Source organism: Zonotrichia albicollis, chromosome 1, assembly GCF_047830755.1.
Source record: "Zonotrichia albicollis isolate bZonAlb1 chromosome 1, bZonAlb1.hap1, whole genome shotgun sequence".
Classification (NCBI taxonomy): domain Eukaryota; kingdom Metazoa; phylum Chordata; class Aves; order Passeriformes; family Passerellidae; genus Zonotrichia; species Zonotrichia albicollis.
In genome coordinates, this window is record NC_133819.1 from 41,820,855 (window position 1) to 41,833,094 (window position 12,240).

Sequence of the window (12,240 nt, forward strand, 5' to 3'; positions counted from 1 at the left end):
CAGAACTTGATTTTAAGAGTACAATAGGGTGGCACCCAGCATAATGGTATCTCTGTCGAGAGTTCCCCATATCTAAACTGAATTTACCTATTTGTTACATTTACCTGTTACTTACAGTATCTGTTTTAGGTTTAGTGAAGGGTAATTGTAGGGACATTGGGAACCATTTGTTGATTATTTCTGTAAGTTACTGTGTGAATTTCTGATTTTCTGTGTGAATTACTGATTTTAAAAGTATGCTCTTCCTGGAAGTTATGCTGAAGGAATCAGTGAATGATAAATAAAGTACCGCTCTGACCTGTGTGAGCAGTCCTGATCATTTAGGTGGATGTAGCTGCCAGAGTCTGCTCAGTCTAATCCACATTGCCCTCTGATCTTAGTGTTGCTGTTTGTTGCTACAGTGCACATTTCCTTTTCTCACCTGGATGAGAGTCATGTAGTGTCCTTCACCCTACAGCTTTTCTTCGTGCCTGTTCCAGCTTCCTTCTCATCTCTGTTTGGCTGCACCTGTGTGTGCTGTTTTGTAGTGACCCTTAAGAAGAGTTCCTTGTCTCAGAAGGTGGATGTGTGTACATGCTCACACATGCTCATCTACACAGGTAAACCCCTGCTTACCTTGCTTTTGAACGTTTGTGTGCACAAATAAGCCTTGTAAGGTGCTGGGAATTTTGCACAGGATTTTAGCAAGGCTACCAAGAGGATTAATGTTCAGCTGCCTTTGCACTAGCTAATGTCTGTCTATCCATTTAAAGCTGTCTGGCTGTGAAGCTAGTGCATAGATTTCTTTCAGCCTGTCCTCGGTGCTTGTGATGGCAATAAGTCAGGTTGGGGTAATTGAAAACATTGCTACTGTTTCAGGGGAGCAGTATCACATCCATGCTGCCAGTCCCTGAAGCTCTGAAATGCCATGTTTGTAGAGAATAGTGCATATTTCACATTGAGGTGAAAGTAATAGTGACATTAATTGAACTAGTTTGCCCTTTCTTTCTCCAAATCCAGGTTTATTATAAACTGAATTCTTGTCATAGGACCATACTTCAGGTCTCAGCGTGATAGATTTTTTCTGTATGATTTGTGTTTTTGAGGACCTGGTGAGTATCTTTCAGTTTGATGATTACTGAGCACAGGCATGTGGTAGGCTCAGAAAGTACAGCCTTGGGGACTTTCAGTTTGCTCTTTTGCTATTTAAAGGCTGGAGAGAGCTGGAAGGCAAGCCAAATCTGTTAGCAAGCACTGGCTGGGTTCCTGATCTACATCATTTTAAATACTAGCATTTGAAATGCAAAGTCAAACACAAGCACTAGCATCACAGCTGCTCAGGACTGTGAGGCATTTTTTCTTTTAAACATGCTGTTCTTTTTTTATGGTACCCACTTCCTTTATTGTTTCATCAGGAAATAAACCTACATCTATTGTGATCCATGCTTTAGGAAGCTCAAAATACTTGAAAGCAAAGTGAGCACAAAGCAAGCTGCTCTATATGGTGATTGCTGAGCAGAGCCAGCCTTGGCTGTGCTTGTGCTTTGGATTAAAGCCCAGGTTTTATAGAAGTATTTTTAGTGGTATTTTTAAACCAAATTTATGTTATTTTCTAATTCCCACTTACCGTGCAGATTTGCAATGGAATGTGACAGAGATGCTTTGGGTATTTTGTTGTTTCTGGGCTTTTATAAAATTTAAAGTAGGTGTCATCAACATCATTCTCTTCAAGCTTCAAGCCAGGTGGTAATTGCAGCAGCGCTTGGTCGTGCCACTCTCCCCTTGTCTTTGCTTAGTCTTACCCTCCTGTTTTCTTTATCTGCATTTTTTCAGGCTGTAGGCTACTACAGATAAGGAATACCTTTCATTACTCCCAGAGCTTTAGCCAGCGTGGAAAAAAAGGATCAGCATGCTGCCATGTGCATTTAGCCTTGTCTTATGTTTGATGCCCAGCAGGGAGGTTAAGTGGAATAAGGTCTTCCAAGCTTTCATACTCTTGGGTTTAATCCTTATGTCACTCCCATCTTTATTCATATATTGACTGTTTTAAAATAGCAGAAGCTGAAGTTGTTTCTTAGTGGTGTTTCCTGGTGCAGTTGCTCAGTCTGCTTTAAGTCTCTAGAGTAGGTGATCACACCAAGATCTTGGTAGCTAGCAGTGATCTTTAACCCATCACTGCTTAAGCTTTGTGACAAAAGCTGCTTATGTTGATTCTAATATATTTCTGTTCTGGAGCCAGAGTATCCTACACTTAGGTGTAGTCTACCTAGTTACTATACTCACATAATTTTTCCCCTCAGAAATTTTATCTCCATTATGAATGACTATACATTATTCACAGATGCATTAAAAAACTGGTAGTTCAGCTCCTTGAAACCATTTGACAGAGGAATGTGCAGTTTCCAGGTATGACAATTTCCAGGTGTGGCTTTTCTTCCAAAATACAGTGTGGTTGCCTTGACAAGGCTGGGCAAGGCTAGAGCAGCAGAGGTGTTTGCTAGCAGGCACAATTAGCTTTCTGAAAGCAATCAGATTAGAGTGGAATGGGATTGCACTGCAAACCCTACAGGTAAATTGCTTGAAGTGTTAACTTGTATGTACTATATGTGGAGAAGAGAGGGGACAGAATGCAAAGTATTGCATTTGTTGGAACATAAGGAATGAGCCTTAGTCAGTTTTAACCAGTGCAAGAGATGGTAATACAAGAACATGCCCTGCAATACAGAAAGAGTGAAGACAAAGCTGTTGAGAGTTGATTGAAGCCCCTTTTGGCCTGTCAGTCTGTACCAGGCATGGCTTCGTGGTAACAGCTTAGTGCAGCAGCATTCCTTTCAAAACCAAAACCTGGAAAATGTCTCCTCAGAGGACTTAGCAGTTGCTGAAGTAGAAGAGAGATTTCACAAGCACACTTGGTGTTATCAAAATGCATAGAGATAAAACCATTGCTGTTGAAGTTCACTTTCCATTCCATGTATTGTTTCTACAAGCAAGAAAACTAAGATGAGAAAAATATGCTGTTCATGAGTTACAGCAACTTATACAGAGGAAATGGGCACTTCACTCACTCTGCTGTGGTATCATGAGAGTTCATGAAAAGGTGATTGATGGTCATGAGAAAGGCTGGCAAGAGAAAAAGCTGCAACTTCCTCAGGGCTGCATTTACTGTATTTAACAAGTGAGAAGTAATCAGAAGTGTTGGTTACCTCCTCATCAGTTTGCGATTTTTCTCAGAGCTAAGCTAAGCAGGATTAGGTCTAAGTAGTTAGAGATAAGCCCTCAAAGCAAAGCTCCTCAAGATGCTCCTCCTGAATTTCTGAGGGAATTATCTTCCTTCTCTCTTGCAATTGCAGATTCAGAGCTAGGAGCAGGAGCCCTAGGTAATGGCAAGCTAGCCATAACCCTGGCTATTAAGGTTCTTCTGTAATCTTAAAACCAAATAAGCATAATGCTGACAGCAGCTCTGACCTGTTGTCACCAGAGGCTGATGTTAAATGAAAATAATTGAGCAAGAGCACACCAGGGACACTCCTGACTCCAGATGTGATTTTATTTATCTAATATAGGTGGGCTAGAAATCTTCCTGGTTGCTTCCATCTGAGAACTTTCATGTTGTACCCAAGCTCTCTTCCCTAGCACAAAGCCAGCAACACTGGTTTGGGCTTTTATTTTCTTTTTAATTGCTACTGTAATCAATCCTAAAGTAAAGAGTAGTGGATGTGGTTACATGACATTTGAAGAGGCATTAGTGTGAAATGGCCATGTTTAGCTAGGACCTGTCATGTCAGCATGTGGGCTGGATCAGGAGAGCATCCAAGGAGCAGTGAGCAAATATTGGGAGGTTTGAACATCTCTGTTCTTGTAATGTTGGGACAGTAATTAGGCCTGGAGTCTAATGGACAGGCAGATTTTAGGGAACACAATGGGAACACTTGAGAAGCTCAGCTCAAGGTACCTTGTGTTAATTACTGAGTTAAACTAGACTGATTTAAAACTCATTGTGTTATAATGACTGGGAATTCTGCACCAGGTAACCAGGCTTCACACGAGTCTTCCTTGAATGCATCACTAAAAATGAGAATGTGGTTTATTGTTACAGAAGTTATATGGTGAATTTAATAGTCAGGGAATCTCAACTATTCAAGGCAGCCTGCTTGAGTCAGGATAAAAGCATTTCAACTGGACTGTTAGAAGGCAGTTCCTTGGATTGCTGACCTTGCTGGACATACCTTAAGGAACCAGTGACATCATTCCCTGGGACTGCTTGTTGTCTACCTGCTTATGTGTGTTAAATTCATATTTTTAAGAAGGAAATGCATGCACAGACAGCACTTGAACAGGAAAAATATTTAATTTTCAAGTCTGCTTTCAGGCTTGTAGTATTAGTCTTATCATATGATTTATCTCTGTTCAATGCAGTTTTCTTGGGCATACCTATTTCCAAGTATCTGTGTAGCTAGACAGAGCTTTGGAAAGATTATTTTGCTTTCAAAGGAATTATCTATTTTGAGATGATTAGCAAAATATCTTGAAATCCAGTAGGCAAATCTCAAGAAAAAGCTGATCTTCAATTTAATACAGATTCAGAGTGTTTGGGGTTGTTGGTGATTTGGGTTGGCAATTTTTTTATTTTCCGTGCTGCCTTTGAATGAACAACACTTCCTGCATCTGCTTTAATCCAATATTATTGACTGATTATAATGAACTGGTAGCTTTTTTTGGAACAACTGAAGTCAGGGAATTCACTACCACCAACACACAGGGTAAAGGTAGTTTCTCTGTGTAGTGATCATGGAGATTCTATGCCTCTCTTTGTCACTCATCTTAAAAATTTATTTTCAATCATATCAATGAAGAACTGGGAAATAATGGCTTCTTTTTCAAGACAGGAATCCACAGAGAGCAAGTATGGAGGGGTGTAGTACTTCAAGTCCTGCTTCTTCTTCATTTCCCCAGATTCAGAGGTGGACTTGAACTGTAGGAAGGGAGGATCTGCAAATGAGGGAGACTGAGGATCTGCAAACCCTCCATTCCCTTCTCCTACAGAGGCCCCCCTTTCATGGCTCCCTTTCTGTGCCCTTATACAAACACTGTGGAATACTTGTCCTTGTAGTACAGGTGTCTTCACCAGCATTTTTTTTCCCTTTTCTATGTGTATGTTTTTCTTATCACTGGTTGCCTTACACTGGTTTGCTTTATGTATTGGAGTATTTTTGCAGGCTGGAGGATGTCACCTATAAATCAGCTGCTGGTTAGATAGATACCTTGAAATGCCCATTGAGGTACCCCAGTGTTGTTCATTGCTGTTGATGAAGAGAATTTGTTACATCCTGCATTTCAGCACTGATGAACTGATGTAATCCACTCACTCATATTTCCCTTACTTGTGAATTACATGAAGAAAACCTTCACTAGTAATTTCAGACAGCCCATAAAAGAAGTATTCTAGCACAAGAAGGATACTTGCAAGAAATCATAGATTATTTAGTTTTGACAAGACCTCTAAGATCATTGAGTCCACCTGTAATCCAGCACTGCCATCTTCACGATGAAACTGTGCCCCCAAGTGCCATAGCCACATGTTTTTTGGAACATTTCCAAGGATGGTGATTCCACCATTTCCCTGGACAACTTGTTCCAATTCCTGACCACTCTTTCAGTGAAGAAATATTTTCTAATATCAAGTCCAAACTCCCCTTGGAGCAAATGAGATTTCATCAAAGTAATATCTGGTTTAAATACATCATTGCTAACTTCAATATTTTTCGTTGCACTGCCTGCTGGAACAATGAATCATAAAATTATGACCTCCCTGATTACTCCTTCACTGAAACAGCAATCATAGCATCACTTAAAAAGAAAGCCCAGCAGTTTGATGCATGACCTTCATTTGCACACACTGATGCACTTGTTTCCTGGGCCTCTGATTGAATCCTTGTGAGGATGGCAAGTGAGTAATTATTTGATTGGTATATTCAGAGAATCATACTGCTTTTGTAACATCACAGATTTTATGTATTTAGTGACCACTATTGTTTTTTTTAAATAATTGTCTGGATCTATGAAACATGCTTTTGTGTGTATGCCTCTTTGTGTGTATATATATTTTTCTAAAAAATCAGATTTCTGATGTGCTGAGGAGATGAAGCTGTCACATCCTCATCTTCATAGTGTCAACTGATCAGTCAATTCCAAGTGAACAGAGGAAGGTCACCGGAAGACATCAAATTCTTGTAAATGCCAAGAACATGGATTACTGAGGATATGCTCTCTGTAGAAAAATCTATGTGGAATAGATTGCTCTTACAAATATCCCCACTGCAGCCAGCACAACCAATGGAGTCTGTACTTTGATCATTAAGGTGAGCCAACCTCAAAGTTTATAGGAAAATAAGCTTTTTCATTGTGGGGATGTATGGGGACATCTGTATAATTAAAAATCCCACATCATAATTGTCTCATAGTTAGCATTAAGCCAGACATTTGCAAGTGGATTTCATTCACCTCGATATCTGTAATTAGAGCCGCATCCATCACAGAGCATCCTCTACTTACTCCAAATCTAGTACTGCAAAGCACAGGGCTGTGCCAGTTCACATAGTTTAAATACCAGGGATGCCCTCAGCAGAAAGACTATTTTAGCTGCACTATGAGCTGTTAGAAAAATCCTTCCTGGTATGTTTTTCTCATCGTTCAAAGAGCTTAGATATCCTAACTCCTATCAGCTCTTCTCCCAATCTCCTAAAATCCCCAAATGAAAACTTTCCTTTCTTCTAAAATTCTCTTTTTCCTCACTGATCTAGGGAAGAAGCATTATCCAGGCTCAGTAGCTAGTTAGCAGGGTGATAAATGACTTGACAGGATAAGCTTTCTCAAGACATGGCATAAATGGAATAAGCCTTTGTTCTGAGGAAATCCCAGTCCCTGCAAAAGGCAGCCCATCATCCACCCCCTGAGTCCTATAGTCTCACACTATGCACTGTTCTCACTCAGCGCAAAGCCTGCAATTTTCGTAGAAAACTAAATGAATTGAGAAATTTAACTAAATTTGTCTTTCTGATTCATTTAAAAATCCCAGCAGGTTTTATTAGGCCAGCAACAGAAAACACACTCACTCTGTTCCCCATAAATACATGCAGTCATAACAGGAACATTTTTCTCTCCCGTTTCTTCAAACTCCCACTTCTCTTGCAAAGGATATTTTTGGAAGCTAGAACTGGAGGATTCATTAAGTGCCTTGCATCGCTGCAGGGGTTTTTTTCATGCACTGACACAAGTCCTGCCAGGTATCAGGAGCTTTGCATGCTGGTTCTTTGCATATCTGTAACACTAATGCTCTGAAAGCTTCCAATGATTTACAGTCATGAGCAGTATCCTGTATATCCTAAAACACTGGTGCCTGCACCTCTGTGTCCTGCTTTGAATTGAACTTGACTGTGTTTTGTACTAGGGAGAATTGTTTATTTGCTTTTGTTTTGTTTCAGGGCTAAGACTGCTCTGTAAATACAAACATCAGGGTCATTTTGGTTTTTGTTGCTCAGAAGTTCTTGGCACTTGTCTAAATGCAGAGATAAAGTGCTGATTTGAAAATACCAATGCTACATTGCTCAGCTGCTTGCAGATTTCAGGCCACTATGTGGTGTACTGTGTCCTCTGTTAACATTTTCCTCTCCTGTTAATGGATAAATGTCAAATGTCTGCACTCCATACTAACAGAAAAGCTGTGCCAACCAGGATGAGGAGCAGTAAAACATCTGCCTGCACTCCTATGCTTTCTTCCACTGTTGTGTTCCCCAAGATTTAGATCAGTGCCTGCCAGGCTCAGTTCTCTTCCCCTGCCCTTCAGCTCCCTATGACAGAGCATGTACACTCTGGCACCTCTTCCCAGTCAGCTGGCTCCTTTCTCTGCAGGTCCTGCAGTCAGCCCACTGGCTTTTTAACTTTCTCTGGATGAGAATTTTTCCATCCTTAAACCTTGCAGTCCATCTGCATAAAATTGATTCTCCCTGTACAGCAGTTTCATCACCAGTTTTCATTGTCCAGACAGAGCAAGATTCATGAGATCCTTTATTCTGCTGCCACTGCAGGAGATGTGTCAGGCACTGGTACTGCATGTGTACTGTACTGCTGGGTTACTAGAGTGTTAACAAGACTGATACTTTATGGAAATAATTGGAATTAATTTCTGTGGTTTCTCAAATCATTTGGGTCATCTCTTGTCATGTTCTGTATAATAAAGACCACCAAATTTGTCAATGTAAGTCTGGTAAAGGGTACATTTCAAATAAACCTATAGCTTGGAATTATAGATATAAAATGATGGAGAGTTTAATGTTTTATTTCATAAATCCTTCAAATAGCTAATCATGCTATCTGAAAAAAAATACAGTCAAAAAGCCCCAGCAACAAAACCAATTTCTTTTCAGTCTGAATTTGTCTAGTTTCAGCTTTTAGCCATAGTATTTGGTTAGGTTTTTACCAGCCATCCATGTCTTCTCTCAGTGTATATACACACACAGCAAGCTCAAGTGGCCTCCTCATAATTTGAGATGAGGGACGCTTTAAGTCTCAGGCCTCTGTCATGGTGTTGTATTAACCAAAGCAGAGCAACATAGCTGACTGTTTAATATTTTATTTAAGCCTTCAAGCAAACTGAGTTGGCTGTGAACTCTCTCCTTAAACTTGGATGGTGCTGTGATGAAACCACGGTAGAATTATAGAGTCTTTCATTAATTATCTAAAAACAAATACGGCATTGGCAATTGTTGAAGGTGGTATTTTCCTCCAGCTGTTTTGCACTGGGCTTGGGTGCTGTATAAACATTACCTGCTGTGATTTACATAAACACTTAGGCAAGCACCACCCTTAGCAGGTAGAAAATGCACATGTCTTCAGTGGAAGTGTTTATATTCTCAATGATGTAATCACTAGTATGTGTTTGCTCCATAATAATATTTACAGGTCTGTGGCTGGACATAATAATATTTAAAGGTCTGGACTGCTGACCCTAATGAAAGTATTTATGAGTGTGCCTCGGGGACAGCCTGCCTGGACGTGCTCAGGGGCAGAATCAGCTTCTTCCTCACACAACACGGCACCAGACACTCCTGAGTGTTGGGGTGGCCTCTGATTTGCAGGTGTGAGAAGGCACAGCCAGCAGCTGTGCTTGGAGCTGTGCTTGCAGGCTCGCTGGAGAGCAGGACAGCTGAGTGCAGCTGGGAAGCAGCCTGGGAAATGAAATGCTGACATCTCTTGCAGGTGCACTACAGAGTCGAGGCCCCTAAATATGAAAACCACAACTCCTGTTCTGAGAAGATTTGTGTGTAGACTTCACACTACTCACTATAAACTCTTTTTAATTTGAGTAGATGTGCTCTCTGCCCTGAAGTTAAGCATGTATATTCAGTGTTTAGGGACAGTGTGTTCTAAGTACAAGCCAGCTCTGAAAGAAGTAAGCAATTTTTCCTCAGTACAATATCTGTGACATAGTTGTGTTGCAGGGCTGGGAGAGATCTTTAGATTCCCAGAGCAGATAAAACAGCTGGTGAAAGCCTAATGCAAAGAAAATACAAGGCTTATGTACTCTGTGCTTTCTTTTCTAAGCACAGTCCCTATCACCACACAGTTTACTTAGTGTCATGGGTTTCAAAACTGAAAAATAAAATCTAAAAGTCAGTATGTTACTGTTCCCAGCACAGAGTTAATTATCTGTATGGCAAAATATGTTGTAAGACAGCTTTCTGGCAGGTAAAATGACTGTGTGTCTACAGTCAGGACTTTGTGCATATAATTCAAGTAAACTTCATGTAAAGAAAGAAATATTTGTGTAAGAGGAGTACAGAACATATACAGCTATGTCCTGCCTTTTCCAGCATTAGGGTAGTAACAAACACCTGCTAATAAAATCTCATGCACTGTCATTACTTTGATTGTTGTTTCAATTGGTATTGATTTTATGTTCTTTAATTTTAGGCACCCAAGCTGCAAAACAAAATAAGCTTCATGTTCAGTAACTCCATGTACCAACAAGGATTCTCTATGGATTCACCAAATAATGCCCATTTTGAAAATACGGGCATCTCACCTATTCTCTCTCTGTTGCAGCAGCATTGGAAAATCCAGGTATCTCAGTCATGAAAACCATCTTTTCTTTGTGAAATATAGATTCCTACACAGAGACATTTGCCCTGATTGATCATGTGCCTATGGCACATGTTACTACCAAAGTACAAATCAAGTATTTCTGGTTTGGGTTAGTATAAATCAGCTTTTCCATACGGTTGTAAGCTGCCGAAGGGTAAAATATGTTATAAATTATTTACTTGAATACTTTTGTAGCTCAAAGCCTACACTTTGCTAATTCTGAAAAGCCATCAGGAAATTTCCAATCATTTCTTGATTTAATGCTAACTAAAAATATCTCATCCTCAGATTATTTGCACAGTAGGATGTCAAGGGTGAGAGTATTTGTCCTGGACATCTGACATAAATCCCCATTCCTTGTGCGAAACCTGGGCTTCATGGAAAGTACAGTTCCTTTCTTGCTCTCTTCAGATTAAGTTTCTTTAGCTTTCTTAGCTCACTTAGGTGGTTTAAATACAGTAAATTTTTTGTTTGGGCTGAAACCTGCTGATAACCACTGAAAAATCTCACTCATCTTTTATATGTTAACGTGTTTTACTGACCTAAAAAATAGTCAGAATGATTTTGACATTTGAAAATTCTAGGATTTGGGAAGGGGGAAGGGAAGCTCTATTTCAAAACCAGAAAAACAGTTCAGGAAATTCCAGTCAGCTCCACTCCTTGGGCCTGTGAGTCTACTTTAATTAGCACTTCCAGCTGGCCAGATTGTTGCTAAGAAAGTAGTTCTAGAGAGCTCGATCAGTAATGTTAAAAATGTTGATACCTCAGGATCTGAGAACAAAACCAGCTTAAATGGAAGACTCTGTTAATTAGATAATGAGACATTCAGGAATAATCCCTTTACTGAGAAACCTGATAATACCTTTATCCATTATTCTGCTTTTACTAAAACATTTGCATTCCCCAAATTGCATATTTTTTCCAGATCAGAGTTCACTTCCTTACAGCAGCTGACAAATAAGAGGTTACAGTCTTGACTGGTGTTTAAAAGCCTTGCTGATCCTTCCTTTGAAAGGTTAATTTAAAATAAAGAAAATGGGCCACCTTATTCTCTCTTGGTAGTTCTGTAATAAAAGGCTGATTGTTCAAGCAGCAGCATTCAATTATTCTGTTTCTGATGCTATCTACATGTAAAAAAATCTAGCTAGGCTTAGCTGGTCCCTGAAGGCTTTCCAGTTCTAGCCCTCAGTGCAAGGATGCAAAACAAAAAAAATTAGAGCCTCACAATTAACATTCAAAATGTCAAGTATTATGTTGTCAAGTTAAAGAATGAAATTTGCTTCCAGGAATATCAGATACAGAAAAGCTTCTGGAGTGTTTACTCATTTTTTAGTGAAACTCATTCTTTGAATATGTTTGCTGGAGAAAAATAAGCTAACCAGGGAAGTCAGAGTGGCAGCCAGTGTTCAGAGAAATTGCCCACAAGTGTAGCCCTCCAGTTCTTGTTGAATTAATCATGATACTAGACCTCTACAAGAGGCACTGAAAGTGTACAGTATATTAATAGAGCTGAAGCAGAAAACAATTGGTTCCCTATCTGTGTTTTTATTTTACTTTTTTTTTCTCCCTACAGGAGGTGGAATGCTCAAACAACAGATGTGCAGACCAAAAGCAGTGAAATTTACAGCTCTGATTCTGATGGCTGAAAGAAAACCAACACTGACCTTCAAGAGTTTAGGGTATAAATAAAGAGTTTTAGAATTATGCATGAACACTGAGACCAGTTCATAACATCCTGGAAACATGGTGAGAATATACATCCAGTGTAAAATAAACCAGCTCTCAAAGGGAAAGTGATGTGAATGACTCAAACAACTCTGAAATTAGTGTTAATTTTGATAGCAGCATGAATTTTAGCCCCACATTTCCTCCCTTTTACTTACTGATCTTCTAGATGGAAAACTGAAAAACAGGAATCTCTCAGAGAGGAAAATCGATGCAGTTACAATGGATCCTCACAAACAGCAACAGGGGTATGGCAAAGCAGCTCTGGCATTGGAAGGAACCTTGGCAGTGCTGAACAATCAGATAAAGCATTTTTTACTTGCAAGCCAGTTGAAGCAGGCCTCCAGACAGACCAGTGCACAGGTGTGTTCTGTTCCTTTAAATATCAACTCTTAT

At 39.8% G+C, this 12,240-nt stretch overlaps 1 long non-coding RNA gene across 1 annotated transcript; it reads left to right on the plus strand.

Moving 5' to 3' along the window:
* Positions 1-3,575: 3,575 nt before the first annotated feature.
* Positions 3,576-12,240, plus strand: LOC141728766 (uncharacterized). Its single transcript, XR_012579934.1, has 3 exons — positions 3,576-6,338; positions 9,949-10,098; positions 11,693-12,240. It is a non-coding gene; the product is annotated as an uncharacterized LOC141728766 (long non-coding RNA).